General features: G+C 36.6%; 1 protein-coding gene across 5 annotated transcripts in view; it reads left to right on the top strand.

The window, feature by feature from the left end:
* Nucleotides 1–13,298, top strand: part of CTNNA3 (catenin alpha 3) — a 1,641,479-nt gene that overhangs the window by 1,573,566 nt on the left and 54,615 nt on the right. The window lies entirely within an intron of this gene.

Consider the following 13,298-nt stretch of genomic DNA (forward strand, 5'->3'; position numbering starts at 1 on the left):
AAATGCCTTTATTACTAGTAATTGATATTCATTTTCCCATTATCCTTTTCTATAACATAGAAATTCAGGCCTTGAAAAGTGTTATTTCTATATGTAATTGTAGAAGTGGAGTATGATAGAACATAGATGGTCTGGAAAAACTTTCATAAATCCTTTGGTGACCCTGAGTTTCAAACCACTATAAAATGATCATGATAGAAATAATGTCTAGCTTTTCTACTCATCTTTTAATAACAGTAGATCATTCCTCTAGAGCGGGTATAGTAATAAAATAATATTTGATATCTATATTGGATTCAGTTATCAGTGACTTTGAGAAGGACATGGACCAAGATTATAAATTTAAGTTAAAGTGAAACATCATGAACATTCTAGGAACTTATATTCATGAGGACAAATGATAACAGCATACTTATAAATTTGTAATTTCTAGGACTTCTATAGCCTGACATTGGACTTTCCGTCAGTGAACTAACATGCTTTAAAAGAACGTGGTTGCAAAAACAAAAGCAGAAGGTTACTTACCATCAAGAGTAGAAGGCCAGGACCTAATTCTATTGACAGTCTAGCTCTTGTCTGTATTTTATTTTGTTTGATCCTCACAATAGCATGCCAGAGAGATTGTTTATTTGCTTATTTTATTTTCATTAATATTGGAAAAAAATGACATTCAAAGAAGTTGAAAAATTCCCCAATGTCATAATGGTAAATTTCAGAACTGGGGTTTACCTTCAGAGGCTTATGTCTTTGCTATTCACGTGGACAAACTTGAATCTATGATGAAACTGAAGAGCACTGGTCGAAAGTAAATAATGTGGAAATGATGTGTAATAAGTATTAGACATAAAAGATATTTTGCTTCCTTGACATTAAAATTCTGCAAAAACATGAAACACAAACCAACACAAACTGTGCAATATTGGTGCCCTGGCACTTTAAAAAAAAATGCATTTTATGTAGTCACGAGCTTTATACACAGAAATCTGTGTGGGTGTATGAATACATACATGCATATAAATGGGTATATGCACACAGCCTGTGTATACATTTATACACACTTTGAAATAGTGTATCCTGACTTTGAATTATTAGAATTCAGTCTTCATTTTCTCATTTAACATTATACTACTTTAAAATATGTAAAAGATTATTTATTTGTAGACCTAAGTCTGTCTTCTGTTTACATTTGTCTATTTCACACAGTCACACATTCACTATCATTCATAAAGCTTAAATCCATATGAATTTTATTTTCCCATTATTTACTACTTTTGCAAGTTGTTGAAGCTAAACTTTCACAAAAAATATTATGTTTAAATATGTTACTGTTAATTGTTCTTCCAAAATATAATTTCCTCCAGATGTACAAATTTGTATTTCCTGTTTGGTATGATGATTCAAATTCATGAATTTACCCATATTTTCAGATAGATTAGGCACAAGTTTATAAGCCATGATTTACAATTTAAAAGCTGAGTCATTATATAAAATAAGGAATAGCACTGCAAATCCAAAACTATTTTGTCATCATTTTCCCCACAATTTCCCTTTAGAAAAGATAAATCTGAATAAAGGGAACATTTCATGCCCCCTTTTATATACCTTACAGCCATCTGCTTGCAGGTAGATCCTGAAAAGCTTTTTAAATACATTCATTTACATGTGCCAAAGAACTCTTGCTTTAATCTCTCAGTGACCCTGAGTCCTTGTCTTCTCATCTTTCCTTTTTAAACTGAGAAGAAGCTCTAATCTAAGTCATCCGTTTTCTCTGAGGTCTTTTGAAAAGTAACAAGCATGATTCTAAAGCGGGGCAACTCATTAAAAATTGCAGAAATGTGTTATTCAAAACTATAGATTATCCAAAGCTCACTAAGTAAAGTTTGCATTTCAAAATCGGGTTCATGAAACATTACTTGTGGAAAATATATTTGATTAAAAAGAAGTAGGGAGAGTGCTTTCTGTGTCTGGGGTGTTAGGGTTTAGGAAAAGATGAATTCATAGCATAAGAGAATTTGAAGATCGTTCTCATAACAGAGCATTTAATTAAAATTACTTTCTAGTCATTCTTATGTCTGTCTGCGAGCTCTTGTTCTGAAGTAACATGTTTTATTTAGAAGGAAGCTGAAGTGTAGTTAGCCCAAAACCGCAACTGTTTTGAGCATCGCTGGGTCATGTGTTACAGAGCATCTGGGGATGCAAAGATGAATACAGGATGTCTCCTTTAAGATGATCGAGTACGTGTAAAATTAATACATAAAATATAAGCAAATATTCACAAATGACTCTAAAACAATGTAATCCCCTGTGTCGTAGTGGTATGCACAAAAGCATAGTAAGAGGTAAGGGGGTAATTAACTGCACTGATGTGGCAGGTGGGCAGGAGAAAGCTCCATGACTGATCTGACTCTAATTTAGGCCTCGATTAATAAGTAAAAAACAAATGTATACTCATGACGAAGGAGAGGAAAAGGATTCAAGGAAGATGGCACAACTGAAATAAAGCAATAGAAATGGGGAAAGAGAAGGAATTTCAAGGAAATAGCAAGCAGTCAGATGTGATTGGAAATAATTGTCCTTGGTACTGTTGGTGTACTGTTGGATTGGGGGAGGGAGAAGAGAAGGGAAGAGAAGCTGCCAAGAAATAGGGGCTGTTTAGAAAGGGTCATTTGTGGGGCACCTGGGTGGCACAGCGGTTAAGCGTCTGCCTTCGGCTCAGCGCGTGATCCCGGCGTGATGGGATCGAGCCCCACATCAGGCTCCTCCAGTATGAGCCTGCTTCTTCCTCTCCCACTCCCCCTGCTTGTGTTCCCTCTCTCGCTGGCTGTCTCTATCTCTGTTGAATAAATAAATAAAATCTTTAAAAAAAAAGGGGGGGGTTAAAACAAAAAAAAAGAAAGGGTCATTTGTAACACTTTAACTTTACCCTGTAGGCGACTGAGAGTAATTGAAAATTTTTAAGTTCAAGATGGACATAAGCAGATCTAGGTATTTGGAAATTAACTCTTTTTGACAGGGTGGCGCAAAGCCTGTGGGTTCTCAGAACTGCAGCCTGCATAGCGCAGGGGCACCCTGTGCAGGAGGCCACCAGAAAGAGCCGAAAGGCCTGCAGGCCGAGCCAAGGCCACCCTGGACACTTCTGATGAAGAGTTTAGGTTCCATTTCTTTTAGCCTCTCCATCCTGAAGCAGTTCCCCTCCCTGGGTAGTGTGGGGGTTTGTTTTGAGTGCAGGGTCTTTCCAGGAATGCTCTGTGGGACAGATGTGGGGTTGGTCCGCGCGTGGCTGGTCAGGAAATCTGGTACCATGGCTGCTGGGCAGATGTGTGACCAGCGTTTTAGTCACTCTCAAACCACATTTATAGGTTTCCAGATGAACTGTCCTTCCGGCCAGAAGAAGGAGGTCCATTTAGAAAAGCCTATGATTAGCTGAAGTGAGTGTTCAGCATGTGGTAGAAAGAATGCTTTACTTTAGGATGAGATTAAGCAGCTGTTGGTAATAAGAATTATTGGGGAAGCTAGCTAACTGCACGCTGGTGCTCACCTGCAAGAGGATGTCCTGTCAAATGGCGTAGTGCTTTATGCCATGTCGTTGCACTAATAAAACTAATTCCTGAAAAAGAAAGGAAAGAGAAAGAAAGAAAGAAAGAAAGAAAGAAAGAAAGAAAGAAAGAAAGAAAGAAAGAAAGAAAGAAAGAGAAAAAGAGAAAAAGAAAAAGAAGGAAGAAAGACTCTCTTGGATTAAGGCAATTTTGGTGAGAATGGAGAGGAGTGGATCCCTGCAAGCAAAACTCTGAAGTAGAAGTTGATTAGAGTCAATCTATTGAAGGATAAGAGTGAAGAAGAAGGAAGAATTAAGACTTACCTCCAAGTTTTTGAGGTTTGGTAGCTTACTTAGTCAAAACCGGAATCACTAACCAAAAGATATATATATATATATATATATGGAAGATCAGATTAGGAAGATAAGGCACCTCATTTGGGTTTTACTTGTTGAATTTAAGTGACTAAGTGGCATTCAAAGAAGAGTTCCAGGATTCTGGAACTCAGGAGAGAGGAATGAAAGAGAAATAGATGGAACCAATCCAGTAAAAGTATGTTGAATAAGAAAAAAAAAAAAGTAGCTGAGACAGAGATACAGGATCAGTTTCCCTTCCTCCCTTCCTTCCTCCCTCCCTCCTTCCCTCTCTCTCTTTCCCTCTTTCTTTCCCTTTCTTTCTTTCTTTTTTCTTACACCCAATGATTCTAATGTGTTTCTGTCAAATACAGAGACTTGACTGTGACAGTTTAAACAAACTGGGAGTTTACTTTCTCCATAAAAACAGTCTGAGAACGGGCAATCCAGAACTGTTATGGAAGCTTTGCAAAGTTATCAGGGAAGCAGGCACTTTAGTCTTCCTGCTTTATTCTTCTTGGCTTCTGGCTTTCATTTGTATCAAGGTCAAAATATGGCTATTCTAGCTCTAGCTGTGGCTTTTATATTCCAGACAGTAAGAATGAAGAGGAGCAGAGGCGAACATTCCTTACATTTTTAAGTCCCCTTCAGATGCTTTCACCTACGTATCATTGGCCGGAATTTAATCATCTGGCTATATGTAACTGCAAGAGATGCTGCAAATATATAATTTGTCTATTTGTATGTGTTTTAATCTGGACACATTGATTTCCCCTAATTAAATCAGAGTTTTGTTTCTTTGTAAAGAGAGAATGGATATTGGGTGGCAACTATCAATTTCTATGATATCCTTCTACATTTACAAAAATCATAGCAGTACTCACATTCATTATAATTATCTGCTTTTTGATATATATTCTCCTCTAGACTATAAGATCCTTGAATAATGTTGAATGATTGAAGATATAGTAGCCAAGATTGTAAATAATGCAGAAAATTCAGGTTGACTGAACCTTACTATGTATATTGGATTTTGCACTGATAGTGGCTTTATATCTTTTCCAAAGCAGTATTGGTAACATGGTAAATGCAAAAATTAGGTCATAGTGGGCCAAATACTGAATATGCAGTGACAGAAAAAAAAAAAAAAAGCAAAGAATAAATTTTCCAGTAGTTTGTAGTTGAAAGGAAGGGGAGAGAGTGAGAGAGAGATCTGGGGGGAGGAAGGGAAGGAGGGTGGGAGGGAGGGAGAGAGACTTGAGGGGCAGATGGAATTGCTGGAAGCACCTTCTTCCTACTCGCTCTCTCCTACCCCCCTTCTTCTTTCTTCTTCCTCCTCCTCCTCCTCCTCCTCCTCCTCCTCCTCCTCCTCCTCCTCCTCCTCTTCTTCTTCTTCTTCTTCTTCTTCTTCTTCTTCTTCTTCTTCTTCTTCTTCTTTTCTTCCTCTTCCTCTTCCTCTTCTTCTTCTGGCTGACATTTTTATTTATGTACTTTTAAAAAATGGAAGTAATTGAGCAAATGTTTAGTTAAAGAGTAAGAAGAAGCCAGAAAGAACGGATCTATAAAAAATTAAGACCATGATAGGTAGAATAAAATCTTAAGCAAGGAAGAGTGAATAGAATTAGGAAAACAGGTAGAAAGACTAGATTTGGAAAGAAAGAACTCTTCTCCTGAGGGATAAAGAGTAATGCAGATATAAACACATTCAGACGCAGTGGAATGGGAAGAACTTCTTGTTGATGGATCCCATATTTTGGTAAAATGGGAGGAGTAGTTTTCTTTTAAAACTGATTTGAGTGCTCTACCCACAGTTTTATTTTAACAAAAGAAAATAGTAAAGATGTTCATATCTTTAAACACTTTTCAGTATTGCTTGGAAGAGAAAATAAATTAACCGCAGTGATTTGAGATAGTAATCAGAGATACCGTGTGCTAGACATTGTTCTGCCAGAGCTGAGCTCCAGAACACTGCCTGGATTATGGAACCTGACCCAGCTTCAGGTTCTTTCAATCACAAGAAAATGAAACCAACGTAGCCTTCAATGGCTATCCTCTCAAAGAATAGGGAGTATATAAAAATTTAATTTAAAAAATGATAGCAAATCATGACAAAACTGTATAATTAAATATGCTGTTGCAGATTAGTTTCTATAACCACCCTGATTTATTAATGTACTAATTTAGTAATACCGCAAATATATAACTCTAAGAAGATTAAAATGTACCTGGGTTACCTAAGGTCAGTCCCATAAATTTTCCATCAGTTGTTCCTCTAGTGTGCTTATGCATGTTGCCAAGTGGGGAAGCTGTTGTACTTTGTGAAAGGAGTCTCGCCATAAAGAAATACATACTTTTATATTCTAGATTATATATATTGAAAATAAAATTCAGGAGAAAAAATCAAAAATTAAAATGGTTTTAAACTCTAAAAACTACCCTTTCCCCAAATGTTATGCTTTTAGGACAACAATTTTTTATGCTACTTAAAACTGGTTAATTATGTAATGGCCACATTTTGTGTGTTTCCTTTAATGTGTTTAATTGTGCTCTCTTACCCTGAGGCAGGTGTGCCAAAGACACAATTTTAAAAATTGGATAAATAAATAAAACTAATCAGTCAGGGGGGAAAGATCAGCAAGATTGAAAGTTTGCCAAGTGACTGTAATTCAGCTGTAGCAGAAATCAAGGGGCAGTGTGCATTCAATTAGGAATGATAGAGAAAAGCAACAATACAGCTATTGACCAAAAGAGCCACCAGGGCCTACAGAACTCAGGCAATCGAGTATATACAGAATGACTTAGTAGGTTAATGTGCTTACCACGTTAAGACATTAAGGGAGTTAGTTAATGAGCTTTCCCAACCTACTGCAGTCATTGGTAGTCATCAAGAAAATTGGGGAAAGTAGAAGAAGACTTGGAAAATTAACTGAAGTATTTAGAGATTTAAAAAAGTTCTGGGAAATACATATAATGGATTGGGGAGAGATGCAAGAAATGAAGGGGAGAAGAATGGAGAAAAGGACATGGAGAAAAAGTAAAAAGAAGGAAGAAGACACTTTGCCAATAAATTTAATTCTCTGGAGTGTTTTTTTGTTTGTTTTATTAATGCTAGGTAGGAGGCAAGTGGCACAATAAACCTTAGTAGTTTAAAGAATGTATTCTAAAAACAAGCAAAATTACGGGGATATTATTTTCTTTTATATTGCATTGTAGTGAAGTAGACTAAGAAATTCTCTTGGTGTCTAGGTAATCTGATGTCACGAGAAATTAGATCTTTTTGTGAAATATTAGAATGTGATTAGATTATTTCCAAGGTGTAATAGCCAGTGAAGGAAACTTGGAAATAATCTGTTCAAGTTATATCTAATTCGAAGTAACTTTATAAACAAATAAGTGAGGGACTTTCTTTCTTTTTCTTTCTTTCTTTCTTTCTTTCTTTCTTTCTTTCTTTCTTTCTTTCTTTTTTTTTTTTTTTTTTTAGACAGGGTGCATGCAAGAGGTGGTAGGGGCAAAGGGAGAGGGAGAGAAATACTCAAACAGATTTCCCACGGAGCACAGAGCCTGTCCCAGGGCTCAGTCTCAGGACCCTGATTTGATGACCTGATCCGAAATTAAGAGGCAGATGCTTAACCAACTGAGCCACCCAGGAGCCCCATTAAGTCAGGGACTTTCAGTGACTTGCCCTAGTTCATGAAGATATCTAATGGCAAAGCCAGGACCAGAATCTAACTCTCATGTTCTTCACTTTATTGCTACTGAAAGTAAGCCCAATGGCCTTCAAGTGAGTTTAGTGACAAAATGACAGGAGGTAGAATTCGTGCACTGAGCCAAGATGGTTGCTACAGATATCAACAGATAAGGAATAGTTTTAATTGAAAGATACAAGAAAGCACTGATCAGAACACAGTAGTAACTGATGATAATGGTGATTTAATGAGCCCAGATTTTTTTTTTAAGATTTATTTATTTATTTATTTGAGAGAGAGAGAGAGCAATCAATCATGAGCAGGGAGAAGGGAAGAGGCAGAGGAAGAAGCAGATTCCCTGTGGATCAGGGGGCCAGATATGGGGCTGGATCCCTGGACCCTGAGATCATGACCTGAGCTGAAAGCAGACATTTAACCAACTGAGCCGCCCAGACACCCCATGAGCCCAGATTCTTAAGAAAGCCTGACCAGAACAGATTCTTTAGCTAAAGAATCTTCAACATGAGAAACAAACATGAGGTAATAGGAAAACTACTGGACTCCAAATTAGAAGACCCATGTTATAATCTAGACATCAATTTTTTGAGTCTATTTTTTCATCTATTTATAAAACTAAGGTTCAGGATTAAATGAGCTCCATGGTTCCTTTCAATTCATAATTTATGATTGTATTCTTTATAGTGAATGTGTATATTTCTTTCTCATTTCCTTTTGTGTATATTCTTTAGCTATTCTCTTTGTGAATACCATGGGGAGTACACTTAACATCCTAAAGTTAGAACATTCTAACTTAAATTTGTGCTAGCTTAACTTCAATAACATTCAAAAATTCTGTTCCTTTAACAACTCTATCCTCCACCCCTTTCAGTTGTCAGGGTCACAAAATTCATCTTCATACATTGTGTGTCCAAAAAACATAAATGAATAAAATTTTTAATACATTGGTATCTAAAATTATGTAGAATACAAAACGTGGAGTTAAAAACAAAATTACATTAATCGTTGTTTTTTAGATTAAAAAATGTTTTTTTTTAATGTATTAGCCCCTTAAATCATATAGAAACAAAATGTGGAGTTACACACCACTGTTACAATAACACTAGCTTTTGTAATTTGTGTATTTACCTTTACTGAGATCTTTATTTCTTCCTACAATTTTGAGTTACTGTCTGGTGTCTTCTCATTTCAACCTATAGGACTCCCTTTAGCATTTATTTCAGGGCAGGTCTAGTGGCAATGAACTCTCTCAGCTTTTGTTTATCTGGAAATCTTAATTTCTCATTCACTTTTGAAGGACAGTTTTGCTGGGTGTAGTGTTCTCGATGGACAGTTTTGCTTTTAGCATCTTGAATATATCACCTCACTCTGGCCTTCTAAACTTCTGATGAGAAAGCTGCTGATTACTTATTGAGGAGCCCTTGTTTTTTTGTTTTTGTTTTTTTTAAAGATTTTTTATTGATTTATTTGACAGAGAGAGAGACAGCCAGCGAGAGAGGAAACACAAGCAGTGGGAGTGGGAGAGGAAGAAGAAGGCTCCCAGCGGAGCAGGAAGCCCAATGAGGGGCTCGATCCCAGGACCCTGGGATCACACCCTGGACCAAAGGCAGACACTTAACAACTGAGCCACCCAGGCACCCTTGAGGATCCCTTGTTAAGTGACAAGTCACTTCCCTCTTGTTGACTTCAAAATTCTTTTTGTCTTTGGCTTTCAACAGTTTGATTATAATGTGTCTTGGTTTGAGTCTTTTTGAGTTCATCCTACATGGAGTTCATTAAGCTTCTTGGATGTTCATATTCAGGGTTTTCATCAAATTTAGGAAGTTTTCAGCCATTATTTCTTCAATTTTCTTTCTGCCCCAATGTCTCTCTTTTTTTGGGGACTCTCACATTGGATATGTTGGTAGGTTTGATGATATCCCACAAGTCCTTCAGGTTCTGTTCATTTTTCTGCCTATTCCTCAGACTTGTTCCTTTTTCTGTCTTATCTTCAAGTCCACTGATTCTTCTGTCTGCTCAAATTGACTTTTTAATCTTTCTAGTGAATTATTCATTTTAGTTTTTGTAATTTCAACTCCAAAATTTCTTTTTGATTTCTTTTTAGGTTTTCTGTCTCTTTATTGATATTTCCAATTTGTTCATACCTCATTTTCTTAACTCTCTTCATATCTTCCTTAAATTCTTTGAGCATCTTTAAAACAGTTTTTTAAAATCTTTGTCTAGTAGATCTGCCATTCTGCCTTTCCCAGGGATACTTTCTGTTGAGATATATATATATATATATATATATATATATATATATATATATATATATATATATATATATATATCTCCTTTGAATGGAACATACTTTCTGTTTCTTTGTATGGTTTACACTTTTTTGTTGGAAACTGGTCATTTGAATTTAACCAACTGGTAACTCTGGAAATCAGATTCTCTTCCTTCCCTGAAATTTGCTGGTTTGTTTATTTGCTTGCTTTTGTTTTGTTGTGTGTGTGTGTGTGTGTGCAGGGGGTTGTTTTGCTTTTTAATTATTATAGGCTATCCCTGTGCCAAGGATCAGCCTGGAAAGAAAACTAAAAATATTTTCAGGTCTTTTTTGAGCCTGTGTCTTCTACTGGGCATATTCAGTGACTTTCTAATTTTTCCTGTATATGTGGTTGCTTTTGAATGTCCTAATTTTTTGATGTCTGGCTTTTAAAAAGAGAAAAAAGAGAGAGAGAAAGAAAGAGAAAGATGAGGGGGCAAATAAAGGTGTCAGACCTGGAAGTCACTTTAGCCAGAATAAGAAGGACTTGCAAAAATGGGGGGGGGGTGTGCCATAACAGTGACCACTGCCTCTTTATCAGCACTTCTATGATGAGAAGCAGCAATCAGTGAACACAGCACAGATTCCTGATATCTGGAGGACAGGGTTCTTTTTCCCTACCCTGGCTTTTACAAGTTGCTCCAGGAACAAATGCATGGCTGCCTGCCAAGTGGCTGAAGGGTGGGAGATGGATAGCTGCCCTTGAGCTAAGAGCTGAAATTGACAGATATGAACCGAAAGGTACTTCCCAAGCTTTTCTCTGGAAGTTGCAAGTCTTCAATAGATTTCAAAGTTTCTGAATAATGATATCAGAATATCAGATATTAGATTCCTGTTGCACCATTTTGTCTGGAATCCTTGCTCTTTGCTGTCCCTTTTCTTTTCTAGTTCCTCTCCAAAATTGTCCTTTAAGCGCCAACTGGCAAATTATAACATGACATAGCAAGTTGTTGTGTTTTGATTTGTTTTAAAGGGTCTTCTAGAATTTTGTTTAAATGATATGCATTAGTGAGAATGAGATCAGATGCTTTGGGGGTTCCTATTAATTTTAGGTCCAGAGGAAAGTGAGACGTGTATCAAAATGGTATATTGTCCACAATCATAGGATCGATTTGATATGGCTTTACTGAGGCTGCTGTGGTACCTCTCACCCAATAGCAGTGACCTGTTTTGTGAAATTAGATCCTCTTTGTGCAATTAAGAGATGGAAAGGACGAAATATCTGGATGCGGCATGCACACACACACTTGTGTGTGCACAAACATAAAGGTTGGTTGAGAAGGAAAGAAATGGAGATCAGAAAGGAAGAAAAATATAAATGTGATGTGAGACTCTCTACCATTAAATTTACTCCTAACAATCTCCATATTCTTATTTGCATGTCAAATAGTTCCATATTTTAAAAAGGAAGTATTTGAATAATTTAAAACAATGGAAAAAAACTTTTTCTGTTTTAGATAAAAGAATTGGTTTAATTGTTTTCAATCCTTAGAAAAGAAGAAAGGGGATTAATTAATTCTATTGTGTGCTGGACAACCTGAATCACAGAACTTCATAGAAGAGGAAAGACAGGACATGAAAGTGAGCAAGATGTATTTGGCATCTATAGGATGGTGTCAAATTCCCCATCAGGGAAAGTACAGCTGAAGGAAAAGAGCAGAGCTGAATACAAACATCCTGATGTTCATGAGTTCAGTTGGAAGACAGGGTGAAAATCAGAGAAGAAAAGGGGAGAGAAGCCAAAATCAAGGAGCTAAAGATCCTAGGACAGCAAAAGTGCTGGTGTTAAATTGCCTTTATCCAAAGGTGTTGATAAAGGCAGAACTGAAAGCAGATGTGAAGAAAAGGCTCAACACAGTGTGGATGTCATTTGCAAAAGTAGTCATTTCAGTCCATGGGTCATGCTGAATTTGTGTTTTTGCAGATTATAAAGTATTACTAGTTATATTCACAAGGTAAAGCTTCCTGTGAGGGTGTGTTTATGGGGTGTGTGTGTGTTTTCCCTAGCAGAATCAATGCAATCCACATTTTCCTCTTTTGATTAGTAAAGATAAGAGATAAGGCCATAGCTGATCTTTGGCTGAGACTAATGATGTTATTTAACTGTACCTTCACCCATCCTATGCGTCTTACTTCCCTGTCCTTCTCCGGAGAACAGCCTGTCAGTAAACCACATGCAAAAATTCCTCTCAGGCTCTTTGTAGATACCTCCTCAAGAGACAAATGATAACATCATTTTGTCCTTTATTGTCATTTCTTTGTGGATGGAAGAGAGGTGATAGGACAATTTGCTTAATTTGGTGATTGCTCCACTCTTACTGACACATTCATATATATTATTTTATGCTTTGTACAATGCTACAAGTAGACTTGTGGCATTTTGTTGACAAGAAAACTAAGGCTAATAAATGAATGTAACTTGCCAAATGTCATGTGGTTATTAAGTGATGGAATGAAAATATGAATATAGGTTCTAGTTTCAGAGTTCTTTGTTATTCCACACTAATATATACTTATTTTCATTTTGCTGCCCTGAAACAACAATATAGAAATGAGTAAACAGGTCCTTATTTTCAAGGAATTCAGCTGGAATGAAAAGACAGCAAAAAAATTATTATAGAGAATGTTAATTTACAAATAGGATTTGTATTCCTTATGCTCCTGAAAAACTGCAGCAGTTTCACACACCAAGAAAAACATAAGAATCAGAAAGTAAAAATAAAACCAGGCATTAAAGAATTTTTAAAAATTAAAAACAAAGAAATGGGTATTCCTAAGTCTTTTGTTAAATTAGTTACTCTGGTTGAGTATTACAAAGTCAGGAAGTGGGCACCTGGGCGGCTCAGTCAGTTAAGCATCTGCCTTCGGCTCAGGACATGATCCCAGGGTCCTGTGATCAAGCCCCGCATCAGGATCCCTGCTCAATGGAAAGCCTGCTTCTCCCTCTCCCTCTGATGCTCCCCCTGCTTGTGCTCTCTCTTTCTCTCTCAAATGAATAAATAAAATCTTAAAAAAAAAAAAGTTAAGTTACTGGAAATTAAGAAGTTACTATATTATATAGTTGTCATTGTTTGATGATAGTATAGACATTTCTCAGTAGCACTTGGTATCATAATGATGTCCTAACCTAGGGGTCTGTAAAAGACAGAAATGCTCAAATGGACATATCTTATATATTGACTCTCAGTTACACCTAAAATTACATTAAATCTTAATTTAGTGAAGACTTTTCAGGAGGGAGTTGTGAAGATGTGGAAATGCTGTTTTCTGGTGTAGCTGATCACAAAAAATGACACTCTGACAACTCTAGGGAAACAAGTGCATTAAGTCATCTCTTTGCAATATGACATGTCTTGGGAAAGTTTTTGTTCAAGCCCTGTGTCACAGGCAATTCATG

Source organism: Ursus americanus, chromosome 6 (genome assembly GCF_024610735.1).
Source record: "Ursus americanus isolate L20-20 chromosome 6, mUrsAme1.1.p, whole genome shotgun sequence".
NCBI classification, from domain to species: domain Eukaryota; kingdom Metazoa; phylum Chordata; class Mammalia; order Carnivora; family Ursidae; genus Ursus; species Ursus americanus.